The sequence below is a fragment of the Crinia signifera genome, chromosome 12 (genome assembly GCF_055691185.1).
Source record: "Crinia signifera chromosome 12, ASM5569118v1, whole genome shotgun sequence".
NCBI classification, from domain to species: domain Eukaryota; kingdom Metazoa; phylum Chordata; class Amphibia; order Anura; family Myobatrachidae; genus Crinia; species Crinia signifera.
In genome coordinates this window covers 87,294,164-87,306,892 of record NC_139228.1, presented here as the reverse complement: position 1 = coordinate 87,306,892, position 12,729 = coordinate 87,294,164, and positions in this window count along the sequence as shown.

Sequence of the window (12,729 nt, the reverse complement as noted above, 5' to 3'; positions counted from 1 at the left end):
AGATTTGTGATGGGCAGATGTAACATGTGCAGAGAGAGTTAGATGTGTGATCTAACATGTGCAGGAGGTTTTAAAAAAAAAACATATTCTCCCACCTCGCTGTAGTGGATGGTAGGGCATGAAATACTGCATGTCGGCATGTCACCTCTTTTTTTTAATTAAACTCATGTCGACCTTTTGACTGTCAACCTTCCCAATGTCGACCTAATGCTTGTGTTGACCTTCCAATCCTGTTGACCTTATCCATGCCGACCTATTTCAGAAGTCGACCGAATGCAGGCCAACCTAAATAGGACCAACCTAGTGACCATATCCCCTCTACAGAGCAGCACAGAAGCTTCCAACCTTCCATTTACAATAGGATTCCTACTGTAGCTGATGTAACAGGTGAGGCCGGGATACACCTGGCTCCCTGCATTGCCATGTGCTGGTCTGACCTCCAGTGAGGCCGGGATACACCTGGCTCCCTGCATTGTATTGCCATGTGCTGGTCTGACCTCCAGTGACGCCGGGATACACCTGGCTCCCTGCATTGTATTGCCAAGTGCTGGTCTGACCTCCAGTGAGGCCGGGATACACCTGGCTCCCTGCATTGTATTGCCATGTGCTGGTCTGACCTCCAGTGAGGCCGGGATACACCTGGCTCCCTGCATTGTATTGCCATGTGCTGGTCTGACCTCCAGTGAGGCCGGGATACACCTGGCTCCCTGCATTGTATTGCCATGTGCTGGTCTGACCTCCAGTGAGGCCGGGATACACCTGGCTCCCTGCATTGTGTTGCCATGTGCTGGTCTGACCTCCAGTGAGGCCGGGATACACCTGGCTCCCTGCATTGTATTGCCATGTGCTGGTCTGACCTTCAGTGAGGCCGGGATACACCTGGCTCCCTGCATTGTATTGCCATGTGCTGGTCTGACCTCCAGTGAGGCCGGGATACACCTGGCTCCCTGCATTGTGTTGCCATGTGCTGGTCTGACCTCCAGTGAGGCCGGGATACACCTGGCTCCCTGCATTGTGTTGCCATGTGCTGGTCTGACCTTCAGTGAGGCCGGGATACACCTGGCTCCCTGCATTGTATTGCCATGTGCTGGTCTGACCTCCAGTGAGGCCGGGATACACCTGGCTCCCTGCATTGTATTGCCATGTGCTGGTCTGACCTCCAGTGAGGCCGGGATACACCTGGCTCCCTGCATTGTATTGCCATGTGCTGGTCTGACCTCCAGTGAGGCCGGGATACACCTGGCTCCCTGCATTGTATTGCCATGTGCTGGTCTGACCTCCAGTGAGGCCGGGATACACCTGGCTCCCTGCATTGTGTTGCCATGTGCTGGTCTGACCTCCAGTGAGGCCGGGATACACCTGGCTCCCTGCATTGTATTGCCATGTGCTGGTCTGACCTCCAGTGAGGCCGGGATACACCTGGCTCCCTGCATTGTATTGCCATGTGCTGGTCTGACCTCCAATGAGGCCGGGATACACCTGGCTCCCTGCATTGTATTGCCATGTGCGGGTCTGACCTCCAGTATGCTCCAAACTGATCCAAACAACAGCTAATTGCATCGTTTGCACTGAGGCAGAAAACATTCCAACAGAAAACATAGAGGGGGAAACTTACTAAGAATATGAATGACGACTGGCAACAGCCGTATTATTGGCTAAATATGATTAGTAAATAGGGCATATTTACTAATCTGCCCTATTTATGAATTCGTATTTGGCCGATGGCATAGGGAGTCGTATTCTGCCCAATACGAATTCGTAGTTAGCGGCCGTAAATACGAGTCTGCAGGCTGCCGGTCAGTCAGATCTGTGCAGGCTGCCGGTCAGTCAGATCTGTGCAGGCTGCAGTGTAAAAAAAAATTGAGAAAAAAAATGGTGTAGGGTTCCCCCCAACTCCCCCCCCCCCCCCTACCATTAATGGTGCTTCAACTTTCTATTGCCATGAATAGCGGCTAGCTCTGCAATTAGGCAGCTGCCTAAGGGCCCCAGAATCTGGGGGGGGGGGGGGCCTTAGTCTGACTATCACAAATTTAAGGATGACTGAAATAGGTGTCCTTAGGATACATTCAGACCTGTTTGCTAGGCTGTGTATGTTTGGAGGCTAGCGAACAAGTAAACACTGCCCACCTGCCGCCTAAACGAAATTTGTTCACCTCTTTTCTCCACCGCACAAATCCCTGCATTTGCATGCCATGAGATTAGCAAGCGTACACCCCCCTCACATACACGCGTATGAGCTGGTGACCTTTGAATGATTTTTTTCCCAGTCCCAAATAACGGTCAGTCTAGACCAGTGGTTCTCAACCTCGATCCTCAGGACCCCCCTCAACAGTGTAGGTTTTCCAGTTTACCCGGCAGGTGCACAGGTGCACTCCTTATTCACTGACACATTTTAAAAGATCACAGGTGGAGCTAATTATTTCACCTGTGATTCTGTGAGGAGACCTGTAAAATGTGCACTGTTATTCATTGCTTGTGGGGTTTTGCTTGTTGCCAGTGGGGTACATGCCCATTGCCAGGGGCATAGCATCTATCCATCTGTCCAGTAGGACCTCTAGTATCTGTCTCCTCCAAAGGCAGTGGACATTTTTGGAGGGACATTTTCAGCAGATTCTATACAGAAGGGCAGACCCATTGGAATCTGCAGAGACCAGTGGCGGCTCCTACCTCTTTCGGGGGGGGGGGGCTGCCTCTGGCCACAGGCACCCCCCTCCCCCTGTCACCGCCGCCGTTGCCTCTTCCTGTCCCCGGTGCCTGTCCTATGATGACAGGCGCCGGGACTGGACTATAAACATGTACTGCGCATATGGCCAGCTTCTATGGGCTGCTTCATAGCAGCCCATAGAAGTAATCATGGTCCCGGCACCTTTACAATATAAGTTACCGATATAAGTACTGCGCATGCGCATTTGCCATTTTTGCCTGGCAGCCTGCAACAAGGCGTCCCGGAGGGAGGTAACACCTCCCAATGGGACTGCCTTTGTGACTGGCAGGTCGGACGTCCAACAGGAAGTCACTGCCAGTCACAGTGAAGCCAGTGCAGTCTCACAGACTGCATCTGGCTTCACTACAGTGGCGGATTTTACCTGGGGGGCTGCAGCCCATAGGTAAAAACCGCCACTGGCAGAGACCATGCACCCTACGGCGCCGGCTCCCCCAAGCCACCACTTGGGCTGCAGTACCATTGTTACGCCACCGACTTCTGTCATCTCAGATGGGAACAGAGTAATATCTGTGGCCATCATGAAGATCCCTATTCTGTGACCATCACTACAAGACATTGCACACAGGTCAATGTGTAAAGTCCTACATTTAAAATAAGGCAATGAGCTGGTACGTTTCTTTCCCCTGTGAGCAAGACCTACCAAACAGATCCAGACAAAACACCTGTGCTGTAGTTGTGATAAGCCGGGGAACCGAAGAGTGTCCCCCCCCCCCCCTCCCCTTATAGAAATGTGTGTGCCCCATGGCAAAATTCTGGATAATCAACACATTTCAATTACACCCCTGAGTAGTCAATCAAAATTAAGTAGAATATATTAATTACTTAATTACAATATCTTGTGTTACATAACCATAATAATAATAATAATAATAATCATCTTCGTAATAATCTTGTGGAAACATACCTTACATTAGCACATAATTCACTGTATTTTTGTGCATATGAAATTGTGTCTTAATTACCGCTGGTTATGCAAGTCAGTTTATTGCTAATTGGTTTCTACAAACAATATTTATGCAAATGATGGTCTTTAGTCTTTGAATAATTATGATGAGCTGGCAGTAGACATTCCATCACCGTGTGAAAGACATGCCCCGGTTGCATTAGGTGACATGACATATCCTTTATTCCTTTGTGTCTGAAAGGTTCTCGGTACAACCGCACACTTGCATTAAACAGCCGTCTCCTCTACCTCTGTGATATAATTGTTCCTCGTATCTTTCTCCTCTGTATACTTTTCTCTAATTGCTTCATTATAATAATTACAGCCATCCGCAGCACAATGAAGTGCTGTAGTCTTATCATTGTGTGGGAGGTGAATTGGTAATCTCTATCATCTGCATCTATTTCTGCAGAGGGAGGTAGTTTTGGATTCCCTGTACGTTGTAGCATCGGGCAATTTCGGAAGTCAATTCCAAACGTATACTATAGACTTAGGACCTGTACGTTATGTGCAAGGTGGTAATGCTCCAGCCAATCACCTCCTAACTCTCAATTTACATATTGGAGCTGATTGGCTGGAGCATTATTACCTTGCACATAAAATTCTTCATGGGGATAGATACCACTTCTCCAAGTTTCATACGTTTACCTGTAAATCCCGTGCAGCGGGGGACACAGATAGTGGGCACAAAACAGCCAAATACCTTACACATCCTGGTAAGTATTTTATTCCTATTCCTAACCCACCCCTCTCACATCCAAACCCAAGCCTCCCCCTGGTGCCCAACCCCAACCCTGGTACTAACCTCTGGGATGTATTGAATTTCTGGCCGTCAGGATCCCACTGTCGGAGTCCTGACTATCGGGATCCTAACTGCTGATATTTTTAGTGGAACCCCTTTATTATTTAATTCTGATAGCATCTTTTCTGGATGCAGAGATATAATATGTAGATATCCAGGGCAGATGGGCCAAAGGCCTTACAGGGATGGTTCTCGGTAGGCCAATGCACCTGCAAGACCACTAATGGGGGGGGATCTTAGAATGCACACCCCCCAAACACACATGGGACTTGTAGTTCTGCAAAGAAAAAAAAAACACTGTGCAGATGCACACTCAATATTATTAATCAATCAATCAATATTTTCCCACCTACCAGCTTCACGGTGACCTCATTTCTGGTGGGTCCCTAATACTAAGTTTGAATCTGGGGCGCAGAACCCCAAAAAGGCCAGCATAAGTCAGTCATGCCAGGGCAGCACACAAGTGAAAAAAACTAAGCTATAAGGGCGGGATGTATTAATATACATCGCCGCCCTTTGCCGCCTGGCCACCGCGATGCCGCCACATATGTACTAACATATGCGGCTTGCATCATGATGCGGTGATGGAGGCCCCCCGTGATACCTGGAATGTGGTGTGCGGGGGGGTCTCCGTCACCTCCCTGCCCCCTCCTGCATCCCTAAGCAAGCTGTCCCCTGTGCCTCCTCCTCCCCCCTGCAGCCGGAAGGACGTCCGGCTGCGTAACTAGGGGGAGGAAGGTGTTACCTTCCGGGTCCAGGAGGACCTTGACCAGGTAAGAGAGGGGGGGGGGGAGGGGGGGGAGGCGGGTTTTTCAGCAGAGGCGTCGGGCGGCGAAAAGAAGCCCATAGGCGTCTATAGGGTATCGCCACCCAAAGGTTGCGATACCCTACACTGCGGTGACGTGGCGGCCAGGTAATAGTACATAGGAAATTGCGATAAAACGGGGGTTTTACCGCATTTTCCCGTTAGTACATCCCGCCCTAAGTGTGTTAATAAGAAAGAAGCAGAAGCTAGAGGTTAAAATGTGTAGTGCTTGATAAAGTATAATATTAGTGAAAATAAATAGTGCTAAATAAATGTTAGGGTGTGCCACCCCGAAAGCAACTCTATTACACCAACCCAAGGGGAGCCGCGCCCCAAATCCATCCCCAAGACAGCAATAAGTGTCAAATTTTAGGTCTTACCTTTCATTGTGCCTACAGTTTGCAGTCTGTGGCTACCAGGAACCAAGCTGGTGACATAATATTCAGATCAGATGGGCAGAGTGCTACTCTAATTTGAAGGAGTCCCAACCTTCAGGTGTACAGGAGTACACAATTTTAGCTTATGGGGGGGGGGGGGGTCACCCTATATACATGAGGTGATATCATGCTGGGACTTGTAGTTCTGCAAAGAAAAACTTTCGGGGTGGCACACCCTAACATTTATTTAGCACTATTTATTTTTCACTAATATTATACTTTCTAGCACATTTTAACCTCTAGCTTCTGCTACTTTCTTATTAACACACTTATAGCTTAGTTTAATCAGTTGTGTGCTACCCTGGGGTGACTGGCTTATGCTGGTCTTTTTGGGGTTCTGCGCCCCAGATTCAAACTTAGTATTAGGGACCCACCAGAAATGAGGTTACCGTGAAGCTGGTTGGTGGACAAATATTTATTGGGCAATTAATATACCAAGAACCTCTATTATTGATTGACTGATTGATTAATAATATGGAGACCACCCGTTAACAAGTGACCTTAATTTTAAGATGTGTTCCTGCCCAGTGTAGTAACCCTATCCCCCTCCTGTCTCTCACACTAACTACCTTTGCCAGTTCACAGACCAGAGTTATCTGTCGCAAAAAATAACTGTCGCAAAAAATATACTCATACTCACCTAAGGTGGGAGCCCATCGATATCCATTGTGACATCAGTTTAGTGGACAGGAGTCGGAGTTTTCTGGGGGTGTAACAATTTCTGGGGTGTTTCTGGGCTCCAGCGGGTATATTTGTGATATTCAAGGGATTATGGTATAGAGTTGGTGGAGGTTTTGGGGTCTGTGGTCAGTCTCAGTGGGGGGGGGGGTGTATGTGAAATGAGGAGGTTTGTGGTTTGTCCCAGCAGCTTAAAGTCTGTGGGCCACTAAACTGCCAATCATATCGAAACCAACGTCTTCCACAAAGGTTTTAGGGATGTATTCATGGCACCTATATTGGTGTTGGTCCCACCTACATTTGATTTGGTGATGCCCACTTGAGGCCACTTCTAGAAAAAAAAATTCCAGGGCCACTTTTCGTTCCCAATCCGCCCCCTGGTAGAGTTATAATATGATTTGTTCCTAAAGCTGGAAATACACTAGGTTGACTTCTGCCTTTTCGCATATCACACATCGGATCTCAGCCAAGCCTGCCCAGCTCCGATGCAATCCAGCAGATTGCTTCTGCAGCCGGTGCTATGTGGAGGCTCTGGTGCGATGCGCACTGGACCGCGATCGCAGCGCACCTCATGTCAAACACACGCAATATGAACTCTTTTTGTGCGATTTATTGCCACAGCCACCTAAAAAGTGACCAAATGGCATCCAAACCGCTCTAGTGTATGGCCAGTGTATTAACAGTTTGTTCACCGTGGCCGCCCGCACCCAGCACATGCACATGCGCAGAAATGCACAAAGCGAAAACATTGGACCCGTGCAAATGCACACAGCCTTGCAAATGGACCAGAATAAGGTCCCGCGTGTACAACGAGAGGGGCATTTGGCTAAATATAAATACTACAGTATGGGACTAATTCACACCTGATTGGAAAGGGCTAAATTCGCGTTTATGTGCATGTGCAAACCCCTGGAGTGTACGGCGTTGGTGAGTTTTACCCTTGCCGAGCTGTTCGCTCCAGAGGGGGCTGACACTGGGCTGGAGAAGGGGAACCCCCGTTGTTTTATGGGCATCCCCATGAAAATGCTGGACGTTCCCTGGGAATGCAGGCGGTCTGACGCTCGGGGGGGCAGCTGACACCACATGACGTCAGCACTCTCCTCGTATGCGGCCATCGGCTGAAATAAAAGTCAGTTTTCGCTGACTTTTATTTCCGAAGAAGAGGCGACCATCAAATGATTTCTCTCATCCCATTGGCTGCATGCGAGGGGATGAGTTTTTGGACACATCCCCTTGCATGTTACTAAGGGGATGCGGGCGGTGGGGGGGGGGAAGGAGCTTTGTTCAATGGTATTTCATCGCTTGCTATTCCCTAAGTCTATCTTGGTAGGTATGTTTTATTGTTTTTGTATATTCTTTTAGCATTGTGGGTATTTGTTCGTATTAAACTTCATTTATTAACTTAACTTATTATTGAATCCACTGTGCCTGGAATCCACTGTGCTAATTGTGGCTATTAATTTGTACTCCCTGTTATTATTTGAGCAATGAGAACTGTGACTGTCTGAACCAAGTCTACCCAATGCAAGCCAACCTAATGTTTGTATACCGGAGGCACTGTAATGTGTCCTAATATGAACTTCTATTCATCCAAAACATCAGATGTTATCACTGCACTGTGCCCAGGGCCGGCAACAGAAATCTTGGGGCCCCATGCACTGATATTTCTGGGGGCCCTCCCACCCCCTCAATCACTAGTAGTTGTGTGGAGCAGGGATGGATGGTGGGCGTATTGATGGCAAGAAGTCCCATTTAATGGCTTCCCCAGCGCAGACAGTATCACTTCTGAACTTATAGCTACTACACATTATGCTACACACCGTAATGCCCATTAGACATTATGCCACACACCGTAATGCCCATTACATATTAGGCCACGCACCATAATGCCCATTACACATTAGGCCACATGCCAAAATGGCCATTACATATTATACCACACATCGTAATGCCCATTACATATTATGCCACACACTGTAATGCCCATTGCACATTATGACACACTCTGTAATGCCCATTACACATTTTGTCACACGTCATAATGCCCATTACACATTAGACCACACGCCATAATGCCCATTACATATTATACCACACACCATAATGCCAATTATATATTATACCGCACGACGTAATGCCCATTACACATTATGCCACACACCATAATCCCCATTACACATAAGGCCACAGACCATAATGCCCATTTTATATTATACCACATGCCGTAATGCCCATTACATATTCCACATAAGTGCCAATTACCTACATGCTCTTTGCCAGGGGTTGCATGCTCATTGCAAGGGGTTACATGATCATTGCCAGGGGTTACATGATCATTGCCAGGGGTTTCTTGCTGGGTGCCAGGGAGTTACATGTTCAGTGCCAGTGGGTTACATGTTCGGTGCCAGTGGGTTACATCCTGCTCCTTGCCAGGGGTTAACATGCTTCTTGCCAATTGGTTACATGCTCCTTACTACATGCTCCTTGCCACGGGGGAGTGCATACTTGTTCCCATGGGGGAGTTCATGCCCAGTGGGGATCACCTGCTCAATGCCTGCGAGGATTACATGCTGTTGCTCTGGGGGATAATGTTTGCCAGACAGCCCGGTAAAATTTCTGTTCACAGCGGCACATGCAGTCAATTGCTGCGGGCGGCCTGCACTTGATTCCCCTTCCCCCTTCCAGCCCCCCCCAAACAAGAATTTTCATGGCTGCCGCTGGGACTCGGGAGAGTGGTGGGCTCTTACTGGTCTGCCCTGGGATGGATGCCGGTCGGCACATGCAGCTCCCGCCGGCACCGCTCACACACTCACACTGACATGAGCCTGCTGCGGAAGGCTCCCGGATGCCACTTGCAGACACTGACATGAGCCGGTGCTGCTGCGGAAGGCATTTTACAACCTTCCGCAGCAGCACCGGCTCATGTCAGTGTCTGCAAGCGGCGTCCGGGAGTCTTCCGCAGCAGGCTCATGTCAGTGTGAGTGTGTGAGCGGTGCCGGTGGGAGCTCCATTTGCCGACCGGCGTCCATCCCCAGGCAGCACAGTAAGAGCCCACCCCCTCCCGAGTCCCAGCGGCGGCCGCGAAAATTCTTGTTTGGGGGGCTGGAAGGGGGAAGGGGAATCAAGTGCCAGCCGCCTGCAGCAATTGATTGCCGGGCGGCTGGGTGCAGGGAGGGACGAGTGACCCGGCAAAAGCGGGGCTAATTTTGGGGCCCCTCTGATTACTGGGGCCCGGGTCACTTGTCCCCTTTGACCCCCCCTGTCGCCGGGCCTGACTGTGCCAGCCCATGGAAGAACATGATGCAAGCACTCTAATTGGCCAACATGGTGTAATGGTTCAATAATCAGGGCTGGAAAACAGAAATCTTGATATCGCTGGGGCCCCCCCAACCGCACACCCAATTTGAAATTTGGTATGGCGTTGTGAAAGTTGGTAGTACACGATGGTAATACCAACTTTCCTCAGCAACGCCACCTGTCTTCAAACACAGGTACTTATTGATCCACCCTACTCTTTTCAAAGACAAATGCCTTATTTGTAAAACCCTAGGTCTTGCCCTTCATGAATTAATTTATATTATATTTTACTTTATAACTGTTAGTATTATTATTATTATTATTATTATTGTTGTTGTTATTATTATTAGTATTGATTTTCTTTAGCAATGTATTTTAGCCATTGTATTTTAGATGGTTTTATCCAAGGTTTGGACAAAGCTTTTTACATTTTATACCGACGAGGCGTTTATTTGTACAAACAGTTGTTGAGCATCCCACATGTTATAAAACACCCGCCAAGGAATTCTTTATGATCCTGGCATTAATAGTCATATAATTTTATTAGCTTTTTATGACAACCCCTAGTTTTTATTTACAGCAAATAATATAAGTGCCATAAAGGATTGATGAAAAGGTCTGGTAGTAAGATTTACACAGGCTCTGGGCTGACGTATACAAATGATAAGGTTTTAATGCCACTGTTGTGGCATCTTAAATTAAACAGAGAGGGGATGAACGTAATGCTGTGTGTGGGAAATAAGCACAAACAAATTGGATGGAAAACGTTGAGAAAGACGGAGAACGGCCCCCTCTGTAGTTCAAAGGATCGAGGAGAGCTGGCCGGACTAGTGTTTTGTATCACATTCTAGTTGTCTTTCCAAATCCATTATCCTTTTAGTATTTTTGTTATTGCTGTATATATTTATATGTGAGTTTTTTTTACTTTATGCTATGTGTAGTGTATTACATGATATGCTACCAAATATTATATGTAACGGGAAATCTATATATTTACCTTCTTTATTGTCACTACCCTGATACAATGAATCTTCTATGAGGTGCAACCACTACACAGTTATAATGCTGGTAAATTTAGGCTAGCCTTAGTTAACCCTTTGAGGGCCAAGGGAACTTGTCAAAATAGGTGTGAAAATTGCCAAGAAAACATTTTTATTCACCATAATGACCTGCGATGTTACCTTATATAGGAAATATCTTTTCTTTACACAACATTTTTATTTTATAAAAAAAATTGCGCATCTCTCAAAGAGTTAATGGCCACTAGCTGCCCCAGTTAGTCCCTATAAGTACTATCATTATTTGGTATAGTTTAGAGCATGGGTAGAGGGGTAAAGCTTTATGGTATCCAAGTATACCTACGTTTGAGTTAGGTAGTCTGTTCTTTGGGGGGCCCCCACTCCCCTAGGGACCTGACCAGGGCTGACCAGCCATCGTGTTTATTCTTTTTGTCATTAAGGACAGACCAATTGGCCGTTTAGGCAGGATATACAGATCCCAGGACTATACACACGATCAGGTGGGGACAGTGGCGTTGCGCCAAATTTTGCACCTCCCGCCAGAAAATTTTGGTGCTCCCTCTTACCTCTTGTCTGCGTCCCTGCGCTCCTCCTGCCTCCTTATGACAAAATGTCCCTCAAAAAATGGTCGCCCCCTTACAGCAGACCATTTTTAAGGATGCTAGAGGAGGCCGCTGCTGCCTCCTCTAGCATCCTAAAAACTGTCTGCTGTAAGGTGGCGCCCATTTTGTGAGGGACATTTTGGATTTTGGGTCATAAGGAGCCAGGAGGAGGCTAGGAGTGCCAGGACGCAGACTAATAGATCTGTGTTCCCGACTCCCGGCCACAGACACCGCAGCGGGATAAGGCAGATCAGGGCAGCATAACAATAGCCCCTGCAGACACCCACATTACTCAGAGCCTCCCCGTCACCGCGGGGTCTGGGGCGCTATTGTTACGCAACTGGGTGGGGAACACTTTTATGTGTATTAATCAGCATGATTGTATGCCTATTTCTACTGAAGTACCATAAATCTACATTGTGTTAGTGAAATACAGCATGCACACCCTGTTTCATCCTGATAGGCCATTTTCAGCATTTAAATGGCACCCGAACGGCACCTCGCACCCTTCGGCGCTAATAGGATCAACCCCTAGGAGGGAAACCTAGTTCTCTCTGGCAGCTCCCCAGTCTCAATAAAAAAAAACAAGAAATCTGCGCAGAAGGTATACGGTCAATAAGCTCGACACTATTAAGGTCAACATGGATCGACACATGGAAAAGGCAGACATGGCTAAGGTCGCAGGGTCAAAGGGTCAACACAAGCATTAGGTCGACATTGGAAAGGTCAACAGTCAAAAGGTCAGCATGGGTTTTTCATGTTTGAGGTGACATGCGCCGATCCGTGGTATTTTATGGCCTATCAACCACTATGGCGTGGAGGAAGAATATAAAAGTCCCGGAGCCTGGCGAGCACAGGGAATGCTACTCATTCTATGGTTTGAAGCCTATTGTCTTGATCGTTTCCTGGAAGGTAGTTCCGACATAGGTTCTCACAAAGGTGTTCTGGTCCATTATTTTGCTTTAGAAAGGACTCTTGACCCAGATTAAGAATAGGGCAGATAGAACAAAAACTCCAGGTCTCCAAATAAGAATACGAGGCATCATGGAGGCGTGGTGAAGACCAACTGCCTTGTTGGCCACAAAGTTGGCCATAAATTCAAAGGGGTTTATTTATTAAGATGGAAGTTCTATTGAAAATTGGATTTTTCTATTGGCAACCAATCAGAATCTCCATATTTATTTAGCATGATAGATAGAATCTGATTGGTTGCCCATAGCAACATCCTATCTTCAATATAACTATTAACTTAGTAAACAATCACCAAAATCGTTTTTATAGTTTTCTAACAAAATTATACACGTTTTCAATTTTTATGATGACATTGTGGCTGATAGTGTCGCCTACACCACACTGGTCACAGCTCCTAACCTCAGCAAAGCCCCTTGAACATTTGAAGCACCAAGCTCGTAAAGCCCTAA